Here is a 12,618-nt window from a genome sequence, read left to right as displayed (position 1 = left end):
TGTTTCACTCTTGAGGGGGATTTAACGGGCCCGCTTGAGACTGCCTAGGGGGTGGGATCAGGCTCCTAATGGGCACCGAGACTCCACCAGAACCAGGCCAAAACTGGACAGGAAGACCAGAAGGCCAGGCCCTAGTCCCCACTCCAGGCCTAACTTGCTACAAGCCCTTTGAAGACTTCAGCTTTCCCACTCGTAAACGGTGTTGATCATTCCTGTCCTAACTCACAGGATCAAATGGTACAAGGAACATGCCACAGCTCTGTAAGCCATCTGGCCTCAGAAATTAGAACTCTCTCGCCTCTTCTTGCCTTCCTCCATAAAAGGCCCAAGAACAACCATGCTTATAAGCCCGAGGGCATCAAGGGCTGAGGAAGATCTAGCCACTGAGGACCCTAAACATTCAGCACAGTGGGAGGCAGATCCAAAAGGCCCCCTGTAGACCCAGCTTGCCACTCCAATGAGGCCTCTTCACTCCACCAGGGATCTGCCCTGAGAGTTCCAGGTCCACAGTGGGACACGCTCCCCTCTCCTAGGAGGGCACCTGGCCACGTGGAAAAGCAGTGACTGAATGCCAGAGGCCCTCCTCTCAGGGCCCAGAGCCCCAGCTTGTCAAGTCCCCTCAGCTTCACAGCTGCTCATTCATTCATGCATGTTTCTGTTGAACATCATCCTGGACCAGGTGTGAGGCTTCAGCAAGCCATGAGGGCCCTGAACCTAAGGCCAGTCCAGATCTGGGCATTCCAGACACAGCCCAACCTCTAAGGGCACCTGTGGCTCTCACCTTAAAGGCTCTACTTGTAATGAAACGGCCCCAACTCTCATTTTCCAGCTTTGGCTCTTGGCTGCAGAAAGAACAAGTGTTCTTGGCCTTTGGGAAAGGGGATCAAAGATATAAACCAGGAGAGAGAACAACTAGAGCCCACACTGAGAAAGCCTCCAGCATTTCACTCCCAACCAGGGATGGTTAGCTTCCCTTTCACGTGAAAGATTAGGTTTCTGTCTTGCCAGCTCTCCATCTACACACAGCCCTGGCCCCCCACAGGCAAGGGGGTCCTGCTCACTGCTGGCTGTAGCTGGACGGCTTCTAGCCAGCCCTTAGTCTTGTCCTTACCTGAGTTTTCTGAGTTATTTCTTACTTTAAACAGAGTACATTGGTCTTCCAGGGGCCCCTGCCTTTTCAGAGCCTAGGAAACCCGACAAACCAGCCCCTCTTTACCATCATAACCCAATGGGCATCTCAACAGAGCGGTCGGAGGGTGCCGGACCCGGGGAGCACAGAGCCACGCCCCTCAGTGAGGTCTCAGTCTGTCATCCGGAGAGTGGAGTTGGGCCCAGTTCCTGCGCTGGGGTCCTGTCTGGGCCAGGGTCTTCCCCGAAGTACCTGACGGAGGGGGACATCTGAGAAGACCCTACCCAAGCTCGGGCTGGAGAAAGAGCAAGACCTGGGTGGGGGCGGCTCCGAGGGCAAGTTGCTGGCCGGGGTGTGGGGGTCGCGCCTCTCCCGGCTCCTGAGACGGGGAAAAGGCAGGCCGAGCGCGGGGCCGGGCTGCAGCCGCCCCGGCCCACACCCACCCCTCCGTCTGGGTGCGGCCCCGGCGGGCGGGAGGCGAGGAAGCCGCAGACGCGCCCCCCACGCCCACGCCCCGCCGCGCTGGGGTCCGAGGACCCGACTGGCGGCCGCGCGCCCCCTCGGCCCGGCCGGCCGCGCCTCTCCCCGCCGGCGCCGGCGCGCGCTCACCTGCCGGCCCGCTCCGCTCCGCGCGGCTCCCGCTCCGGCCGCTCCGCCGCCCGAGTGGCCGCGCCGCCGCGGGCCGGATCGCGCGATGCGGGCGGGGGCGGCGGAGCGGCCGCAGGCGCCCCCCGCTGGCCGCCCGGCCCAGCCCCGAGCCCGCGACCTCGCGGCCGGGAGGGAGCGCCGCGTGCCGCCGCCCTGCTCGGTTTCCCCCAGAAAGGCTGAAAACGCGGACACCCCACGGCCGGCGCCCGCCTGCCCACGCGGATGTGGGAGCCAGCGGCCAGGCGCCCTGGGAACGTGGGCAGGAAATAAAACCTTCTCCAAACTCATTTCTTCCTCAAAGTCACGCACGTGTCTGGACGCGCCAGGTGCAGCCTCACCCGCCCGGAGGGAAACACTTTCTAGCAAACTCTTTCAGCTGTTTCTGCTCCGATTTCCCACCCCACCCCCACTAGCAACGCCCGTTTCTAGAAGGATCCATAGACTGTGGTCTGGTACCCTCCTGCCAAGATGAGGGAAATGAGTCGCAACCTACTGTTTCATTCGGGCCTTCAACTCCTAGGGGGTCTGGAGGTCCGATCCACCCCAACCGCGAGTCTGGCCTTGATTGACTTTCTTCTCTGGCACCAGGAAGACCAAGCCTGCCTCAGAAAGTAGTTGTCCTCAGAAAGTAGGTGTCGTAACCCTGTCATGACCCCACTCACTGCTGCCGACAACCCAGGGTGGGGCCCCAGAACTGGCAGCAAAAAAAAAAAAAAAAAAAACCGCTGTCCTGTTTCCGAAGCACCAAGGCTGGAAGAGCAAGAAAACCCTCCTCTTGAGTCACGGCTGGGAGGGACAGAAACTGACTGAAGGGGTAATCAAGATGAGGAGGGCATTTAGCTCATAGACCTGCATGAGTTTCTCTCTTCCCACTTGTCCGAAGCGCCCTTATGCCCACCGTGTTAACTGGGGGCTCCCGTTTTGCTGAGAGGAATCAAGTGAGCCCCTGTTATACCCATATCTCAGGTCCAACCTCAGAGGCCAGAGTCCCACAGGAAAGATGCCTGCTGCTGCTAAGTCGCTTTAGTCGTGTCCGACTCTGTGCGACCCCATAGATGGCAGCCCACCAGGCTCCCCGTCCCCGGGATTCTCCAGGCAAGAATACTGGAGTGGGTTGCCATTTCTTTCTCCAACGCATGGAAAGTGAAAAGTGAAAGTGAAGTCGCTCAGTCGTATCCAACTCCTAGTGACCCCACGGACTGCAGCCTACCAGGCTCCTCCATCCATGGGATTTTCCAGGCAAGAGTACTGGAGTGGGGTGCCATTGCCTTCTCTGAGGAAAGATGCCTAGGAGTCTGCAACTGAACGAACCCCCAGGTGATCCTGTGAAAAGCCGGTTGATGAACTGTGGTCTACTTGGGACCGTGTGATGGAATCCTGGAGTCAGGTACCCGGAGGTAACCCCCCGGGGATGAAACCCTGAGCGTGTGTGTCACAGCCTTGACCCCACAGTGGACTTAGAACCCAGCCCAGAGGCCACCTACTTTGGACCTTGAGGAATCAGATGATGGGACACTGGAAGGTGATGTCCATTTCAGGTGGCAGGTGGGAAGATCCCAGCGGAGCCTTCTGTCTGTCAGCAGCAAGCCTTGCCTCGTTCCCCAGAGACAGGCCGGGCACCGCCTCAGGCTCCCACAGCCTCTGGGTCTCCAGAAGGTGGCCCCTGGCCTTCTGGGCTGGAGCCCTGACAGGTCACTGCTGCTTCCCCAGGGCTCACAGGGGAAGGTCTTCCTAGTGGCTGGGACTTCCTCCACAGGAAATGGGAAGCCAGGGCAGGCAGACCTAATCCTCAGCAGAACCAGCTCAGGCTCCATGCCCGCCACCTCCTGCAGCCCCTCCCCCCCGCCACCACTCAGGAAGTGAGAGGACCCACCTGTGTGCTCCAAGGCCTCAAGAACAGTGAGTGCCTCTGCCCTGGGGCAGTGTGTTCCCTAGAGAGAGAGAGGCGGGGCCCTAGGCATCCGATGACCCAGCTGGGGCTTATGTTCAGCAATCTCTCTGCAGTCCTTCAGCTGGAAGCCTTCAGCCCCTCATGGTGTGTGTGGCGGGGCGGGGGGAGGGGGGGGGCGGTCAGGGCAGGGAGCGATTCTACGACCTCCCACCTTTGCATGTGTGCATGTGTGTGTCATCTTTATGCAACTCTATGACCAATTCTCTTGACAGCAAACAGAAAAGCAGAGCTGGAGAAAGTGAGTTAACCATGACGCCTGCCTCAGTGCTCACCAAGAACTGCCAGGATAGTTCCATCACCCCATCAGTGCTGTGGTCACCTCAGTGGCTGCCTTCTTGCATCCTAAGTCCTTGGTCAGTGATTCTCAAACTGTGGCCAGCATGAGAATCACCCAGAAGCCTGGTGAAAACGCACACTGCCGGGCCCAACTTTGAATTTCAGATGCAGCAGTTCTGGTGTGGCCACCAAGAGTTTTACCTTCTACCCAGCTCCTGGGTGGGGCTTCTCTGGAGGCTCAGCAGTGAAGAATCCCCTCAGAAAGAAGGAGATGAGGGTTCCATCCCTGGCTCAGGAAGGTCTCCTGGAGAAGGAAATGGCAACCCACTCTAGTATTCTTGCCAGAAAAATCCCATGGACAGAGGAGCCTGGCGGGCTGTGGTTCCTGGGGCCCCAGAGCCAGACTCGACTGAGCCAGCCTGTGTAGAAGGCTCTAAGGCACTGGTCTCCAACTATGGGTGGATCCTATTCCCAGAGATTCTGGTCCTGGGGTGGGTCTGTGAACATGCATTAGTAAAAACCCCCACATGAGTTTAGTTCGTGTCAAGGATGGCACTTGAAATCAGAAAGGGAAGGAATGGCTTCATCAATATACATGACTGAGCGACTTCACTTTCACTTTTCACTTTCATGCATTGGAGAAGGAAATGGCAACCCACTCCAGTGTTCTTGCCTGGAGAATCCCAGGGATGGGGGAGCCTGGTGGGCTGCCGTCTATGGGGTCTCACAGAGTCAGACAGTAGCAGAGGCAGAATTATTATTGATACATAGCACCTCTTGTTATTGTTGTTTAGTTGCTAAGTTGTGTCCAACTCTGAGACCCCATGGACTGTTGCTCACCAGGCTCCTCTGTGCATGGGGATTCTCCAGGCAAGAATACTGGAATGGGTTGCCATTTCCATCTCCAGGGGATCTTTCCAGCCCAGGGGTCGAACCTGCATCTCCTACGTGGTAGGTACAGTGGATTCTTTACCACTGAGCCACCTGGGAAGCCAAAAAGACAATATAGTATATTCTAAATTGTAAGGATAAATGGAACTCACACCATACTAAAAGACCAGTAACAACAACAGTCAACCAATAGACTCAAGATCTTTGTTCATGAAAACAAAACTTACAAAAGAAGGTACTTTAGTAATTTTGGATTGGAGAAGCCTGCATAGGAAGTCAAATCCACACTGAAGGGTTGTAGTTAAAAGTTGCACGTGTCTGTCCAGGTAAGTGGGTCTCCAAATGTCCACATCAAGCATGTTTGTGATTTTAATTATCCACAGTGTTGAAAACACATTTGTCTGAAGAGTCCCTCTAACTGCCCCAGGGGCAGTGTACCCCACCCCCCTCCACAGGGCCAGTGTCTGCTGCTAGAAAACCATCAACGTTTGTTGCCTGAATGAATTCCTATGGTAGACAACAGTTCAGGGGCCTTGTTTCACTTGTGTAGGGAGAAGAAGATTCAAAAACCTAAAATAAATCACGACAGAAGAAGTTATGATTTGCCTATCTCAGCAAACTCAACCCGTCTCCTTATCAGGCTGGGCAGGACAGCACACAAGTTTCCTGAGGTTGGTGCTTGTCATTTCAGACCTGGTCCAACTTCTTCACTCATTACTATGTGGAGCAGCGTCCACCTTCCCAGCCAGATGGTCCTTGTTACTTACCCCTAAGGAAGAAGGAGCTTTATTCTTGTCCTCACTCCCTTTAGCAGTCTTGCCATGGACAGATGCCCTGTGAGTACCTGTGTATGGGCTGTGTGGATATCAATTTTAAATTAGAAAGGGGAAATGTACTTCACAGTAGAAAAATGAAACAATCCAAGGATAAGAAGGATGAAATGCCACTCCCTGAGATAACTCATTCTCAAGGTTTGGGATATAGTCTCCTACACCCTTCTCCTTGGCAACCCAATTTTATATTAGAAAACTCGCCAGGTCAAATTATTATGCTGCACCCTTTAGACTTTCACAGTGCTGTATGTCAGTTGTACCTCAATAAAATTGAAGGCAAAAAACTGGTCAGAAAAGATGGTAGACTGAACCCGTTGTTTACTGCTGCCTCCTTAAACCTGCTAAAACAGCAATAAAAGCATTTTTTAAGTCCCATAAGAATGAAGAAAATGAAGAAAAAACAGATTTGGAAGGTGAAAAGCAGGCTTTTCAGTGGTGCTGACTTGGCAGACATGAGAAACTGAATCTTCCCCTGGCAGTTGGGGAAACGAACACTCAATCCCAATTATACTGGGATAAGCTCCAAAGTCTTGAAAAGTGGAAGTGCCAAGTATCTCAGGAAGCATCATAGGGCTCAAGTAAAGAAGGTAGTTTGAAAACCTCAGGAGCAGTGAAGACTGCCAGCCTCTCCCCCACCCTGACCACCAATGTCCCCGCCCACCCCCAGCTGGGTACCCCTCCTCATTCACACAGAAGTCTGCAAGGGTTTTCTCTGGAAAAGCTAAAACAAGTCTCTGGAATGGACTACGCCAAGTCCAGCTGTCAGAAAAGAGAAATTTAAAAGGCAAATTTATATGGAAAACTGAGACATAGCCAGCCTTGCCCCCCTTGCCCAAGCCAGCCCTCTTCCCCACTCACTCAGCTAGCTCCCAGGATGTTGGCAGCCAGACTCTTCCTCCCAGGCTGAAGGGATTCTGTGGGGAGCCCCTGAAGACCCTCCCCTGACCCCCATCAAGCCTGATCACCCTGAGAGAAGCACACAGCTGGATGCCACACTGGGTCCAGAGTGTCCCACGAACTTGTTAGGCCCCATTCTTTACACACATGTAGGCAACGAGAAAACACCAGGAATCCGAAGAAAGCCTCTAACCCTGAAAAACAGAGTCCAAGACAATAGGAGGGAGGAAAAAGTTCACAGAGACTATACAGGCAAAAACTGTATCACTAATACTTTCAGAGAGTCAAAAATTTGTCATAACCACAAAATCATATAGGATACTACTTTTTGACAAGGAACATCTGAGGGGAAAAAAAAACCTCAAATGAAACATGATAGCTAAAATGAAAAGCCATTAAAAGGGTTGGAAGATAAAGTTAAGTTGAATAAAAAGTCAGAGATGGAAAATAGAGAAGAGATAAGAAAATGAGAGATCAGTCCAATAGACACAGTTATCAGAATAACTGGCATTCCTGAGAAAACAGAAGAGAGGAAGATAAAAAATGCAAGATTTTCCAGTAATAAAGATCATGCAATGCCAGACTGGATAAGAATTCAGGGTTTCTCAGCACTGAAGTTCATGTGATGCTATCTAATGCCCAGTACAGCTGTTTGAAACAGAACCACCACAGTTCCATAGTAGTGAAATTTCAGGCCATTGAGAACCAAAGAGAAGATCTTAAACATTTTGAAAGAAAGGGAAAAAAAAAAAAAGGTCACAACCAGCTTTTCTCACAACAGTGAGAGTGATGAAGGAATGCTTTCAAATTCTGAGGGAAAAATGTTTTCCAACTCAGAATTCTATACCCAGCCAGCCAATCAGTTGAGCATAAATGAAGAACAAAGACATTTTCAGGTGTTTACTGTCTGTGTACCCTTTTCCAGGAAGCTACCGGCTGGTGGTGGTTTAGTTGCTAAGTCGTGTCTGACTCTTGCGACCCCCATGGACTGTAGCCCACCAGGCTCCTCTGTGAATGGGATTCTCCAGGCAAGAATATTGGAGTGGGTTGCCACCTCCTTCTCCAGGGGATCTTCCCAACCCAGGAATCGAACCCAGGTCTCCTGCATTGCAGGCAGATAATTTCCCGACTGAGCTATGAGGGAAGCCCAAACTACTGGGCGGGGGGAGGGGGTGTGCTAATGAAAGGAGAGAGTTTATCAAAAAGAGGGAAGCATAGGATACAGAGAACAGGAGGTGCAACACAGGGAACTTGAAGGGAATGTCCAGGTGGGAAGTGGGACAGACCAGGGTGATGTGCACAGGCACAGCTGGACAGAAGCTCCAGGGGAGATGCCTCTGATGTACCTTAGCATGTGGAGAGACTTGGGAAATTGGCAGAGTTTATGGTGAATTATGAAACTCCAATACTTTGGCCACCTGATGCGAAGAGCTGACTCATTTGAAAAGACCCTGATGCTGGGAAAGATTGAGGGCAGGAGAAGGGGACGACAGAGGATGAGATGGTTGGATGACATCACCGACTCAATGGACATGAGTTTAGGTGGGCTCCGGGAGTTGGTGTTAGACAGGGAGGCCTGGCATGCTGCAGTTCGTGGGGTTGCAAAGAGTAGGACACGACTGAGCGACTGAACTGATGGTGAATTAACATGGAAAAACAAACACACACACACAAAACACCAGGAAAAACAAACAAAAATTGTACAAAGAAAAAGTTATACATCTCAGTGGATGAGAACAGCATCCACATAGTAATGATAGTGTAACCACTGTACACTTGCTAAGCACAATTGAGTGTAACTGTTGGGAGGCTGGGGCACAGGAATTCAGGGTTGGTGGGAAGTCAATACATAATTTCAAGTACGAAAAAATCAAGAAGAGTATTAGAGATATATTATTTAGAGACATGGAAGCAAACACTCTACTCTCCCAAAATGTGGGGAGGTAGAAAGCAGAAGGAATGGAGACAAACTTTTAAAACTATTGGTTTCAAACTATGAACAAAACTGCTGCTCTGGCCTGATCCACCTGCTTCTCACCTTGGCAGGGCCCAGCCCAACCTGTCAGGACCCCCTTGTGCCAGCCTGGCTGCCTTACACACTTTCTCCACAGGCTGTTTTGCGTTACCTTTCCCCCATCACTTGGATCTTCCTGTACAGATGCCTTGCCTACTTACGTGAAAGCACTGTTTTCTTGAATTGGATTTTAAAAACAAGATGCATGATGTAACCACCTTTCAACTATTTTGAGTGCTTGCATGAAACCACATTCCTCAAGATACCTGCTAAGTGATTTAAGTACAAAAGTGATTTGCAATCCAACTTGAGCAATAACTCTTTTGAGTATTGATACACCACTTGATTAGGTCACTTGATACTTTTAACCCTCTCCTTACCTTTCACATTAATGTTGGCATTAAACATTGACATTTTTGGTCACATTGCACTTGAAATATGTGGGTTATTTTCAAATATCTTTTGATATTGATTTCTAACAAAATTCCACAATGATAAGAGAACAGACTATATGACTTCAGTATCTTTAGACCATGAAATTTTTGCACCTTTTCTTTATGTCCCTGGGTATGTTCCAGTGTCTCCTGGTTTATAATCTATGGGAACTTGAATAGAATGTATCCTGCTGTTGTGTGAAAACTGTATAAATTTTAATTATGTTGAATTGGTTCATAGTGCTTTTCAGGCCTACTATATCCTACTTTTCTATTCATTCTATTAAATTTTGAGTAGTTGATATTGAAACTCCATCGAAGTCTTAATTTACCTAAATAACCGTAATAGACAGTGGAACTATATATAACTTTGGAGAAGGCAATGGCACCCCACTCCAGTACTCTTGCCTGGAAAATCCCAGGGACAGAAGAGCCGGGTAGGCTGCAGTCCATGGGGTTGCTAAGAGTCGGAGACGACTGAGTGACTTCACTTTCACTTTTCACTTTCATGCATTGGAGAAGGGAATGGCAACCCACTCCAGTGTTCTTGCCTGGAGAATCCCAGGGACTGCTGAGCCTGGTGGGCTGCCATCTCTGGGGTCACACAGAGTCGGACACGACTGAAGCGACTTAGCAGCATATATAACTTTGCTCTGTAGTTTCAAAGTCTCCTTAAATGTGTTATCATACTTTCATAATTTAAAAAAAAATTGACATTTCTATTTCTGATGGGTTTCTCTTCAACATTTTAATCCTGTTTTCAAGTCTGAATTAGTTACTTGCTTTCTAAACATGCATATAACACAAATTTATGCTATTTCCCAAACAGATGATTTCACATATTAGCTTGGGTTTTTGATGAAAAAAGTCAATCTAAGAAATGGTAAACTCTATTCGGGTCAAACTGAAGATTATAGTTCTCCAGAGAGATCTGAGAACTGCTGAGAAGTTAGGCAGGGAGGCCAGGTACCTGCAACCAAGCACCCGTCTCAGTAGAAGGTTGCTGCTGGCCATGAGGAACAAACGTCTTCGTTAATGGTTTTCGAAGTATAGGAAGATGCAAGATCATAACATAGATGTGTTGTGATATGCATAACAAGATGCAAGGGCCGTAACATTTTCACCTGAAAATATCTGAGAGCCAGTCTCAGAGCACAGGGTGCCTCATGGTGATCTTTACCCTGAATCCCTTTCAGGATGTACTGGGGGTCAGCAGCTGCAGTGGCTGATGACTGAATGCTGAGCCACACTGTTCATTTTACAACCCCTTACCTTTTGGTCTTAATTTTGACCCAAGTTTTGGGAGGCATTTTGTGACCAAGAATGCTTGGTCCCAGGTCAGGCAAGGATTTCGTTGATAGGCCACTCAACTTGCTATTAGTGGACGAGGCCCTGTTAACAGTAGCCAGAAACCTCTGGGCCGCCTGTCTTACTAGTCTGTTATGGCCCAGGAAGTGGTTCCCTCTTGTTGCTTCTTCCCACATATGGAGTTACACTATTATAATTATCTATTTGATCAGTTGTTTCAAGTTGCCTAAATCATCGGCTATAGTGAAGGACAGGGAAGCCTGGCGTGCTGCAGTCCACGGGGTCACAAGGAGTCAGACACGACTTAGCAACTGAACAACAACAATCATTAATTTTACCTGCGGTTCAGTTACACGTTTGGTAATGGAAGAAACAGTAATCCTGTAAAATAGGCAAAATACAAGTAATATAGCTAGTAACATTAATAAGGTCCTAAGTTTTTAAGAACTTCCATTAGGTACAGCCCAGTATGACTCCAGGTCATCTGACCAGTGCATTTTGCACCAACTGGCATCTTTAAGGAGAATAATATAGTGGCATCGTACATAAAGTCTACCAAAGATGTCTGCATGTACAAATTATCATGACTCCTTACAGGACTGAGAAAGGAATATTATCTTTTAAGGAGTTACATGGCTGGCATCAGAAAGAGAAAAAATTGATATTCATGGTTCAGCAGGTATTTCTGCTCTTGGGGGTGTCTGGCTACTGCATAATGGAGATGTACATAGAGGGGAGGGAGGCAGCCCAAACAGGCAGAGTAAACTTTTATCTTTCAATTTTTGTCTTGCCATAAAATGTAAATTTTTTATCTCATTGGTATTTTTAAGTGGTTTTCTTAGACAAGAAGTATAAAGCATGTTTTTCATAAAAAATGGTCCCAACTTAAAAGTCGAAGTTGTTGTATTCCTAAGCTAACCTGCTAAATATAGACCATCTCATCAGACTTTACTGCTAATGAACAGAGACTATAGCAGAAATCCTACCATCACATAAGAAAGTAGCGCTTTAGAAAATGATAGTTCCTAAAGATTACAGAGATCACCATCCGAAGTTTCCCACAGCTACTGTTCATCCTTTTTCCAACAAATTTTTCCAGTAGATTTTTCCAATAAAACCCAAGGCAGTTCTCTGCTTTCTCCTGACCCAAATAGCTGGATTCTTTTCCTCTCCAGAGTTCCCTTTCTTGGCTCACTGTATGATTCATTCTGCTTTAAGACAACTTATTTTTACAGAGAATTTTATGGATGTTGCTGCTACAGTTATTGAGGGGGGTCTTAAAAGATTAAGGGGCAAGTGGGTGGAAAATGACCAATACAACTTTTTTTTATCAGTTGTGCCAGAGGCATTTTTTTTTTTAAACATGGAAATACAGAAAAAAGTAGCAGGGTGTAGTTTCAAACAACCATGTTGCATTTATAACACTTGGTGGTGGTTTGGTGGTTTAGTCACTAAGTCACGTCCAACTCTTGCAACTCCATGGACTGTAGCCTGCCAGGCTTCTCTATCCATGGGATTCTCCAGGCAAGAATACTGGAGTGGGTTGCCATTTCCTTCTCCAGGAATCTTCCCAACCCAGGAATCAAACCCAGGACTCCTGCATTGCAGGCAGATTCTTTACCAACTGAGCTACAAGGGAAGCCCCCACATTTATAACATTTAAATCCTAACAAAAGTATCAAAAAGCAACTCATGAAAATTCACCTAAAAGATAAACTGGGGGACTTTTTTTTTTTTCTCTCAGTAAAAGTTCAGAAGGAAAGTGCCATCAAACAGCAGTTATTTTATAAAACCCCAATCCAAGTTGAGCAGAAAAGTGCTGGACATTTCATAAGCGCTTATTAGCTTAAGAGCCTTGGGGCATCTGACATGTGAATTTACCAAAGCTACTTACAAGCAAATGTTAGCATATAAAAAAGTAGTAGATCTGGATGTGCAGACATGGAAAGACCGCTAAAGATCTCTCTCTGTGACAGGGGATTTGCAGACTACTACAGAATGATACCACTTATGTAAGATGGGGAAAAGACCCCTCTGAAATTATATTTGTGCAGATATATTTATGTATAAAAATGGACTTTTTAAAAACTGGGAGTACACATCCCCAAATATTAAAGTAGCTGGCTCTAATATTGAGGGATTAAGAGGGTGAAGGGTAAATAATTCCTTTTATGTAGATATTTACATATTACATTTCTTCACAATATAAAATACACTCATATATTAGTTGAGGAATG

At 48.2% G+C, this 12,618-nt stretch overlaps 1 protein-coding gene across 5 annotated transcripts in view; it reads right to left on the bottom strand.

Moving 5' to 3' along the window:
* Nucleotides 1-3,482, bottom strand: part of ADCY7 (adenylate cyclase 7) — a 64,443-nt gene extending 60,961 nt beyond the window's left edge. Inside the window, exon 1 of one of the 5 annotated variants that reach the window (XM_070770540.1) lies at nt 3,262-3,482. The gene's annotated coding sequence lies outside the window, so the exon portion shown is untranslated. Of the gene's footprint in view, nt 1-1,738; nt 1,844-2,270; nt 2,410-3,261 lie in introns of those variants that run through there. The other 4 variants (XM_019979298.2, XM_070770543.1, XM_070770539.1 and 1 more) reach the window with 4 other exon arrangements.
* Nucleotides 3,483-12,618: the final 9,136 nt, after the last annotated feature.

Source organism: Bos indicus, chromosome 18 (genome assembly GCF_029378745.1).
Source record: "Bos indicus isolate NIAB-ARS_2022 breed Sahiwal x Tharparkar chromosome 18, NIAB-ARS_B.indTharparkar_mat_pri_1.0, whole genome shotgun sequence".
NCBI classification, from domain to species: Eukaryota; Metazoa; Chordata; class Mammalia; order Artiodactyla; family Bovidae; genus Bos; species Bos indicus.
This window is presented reverse-complemented; position numbering and strand designations above follow the sequence as displayed.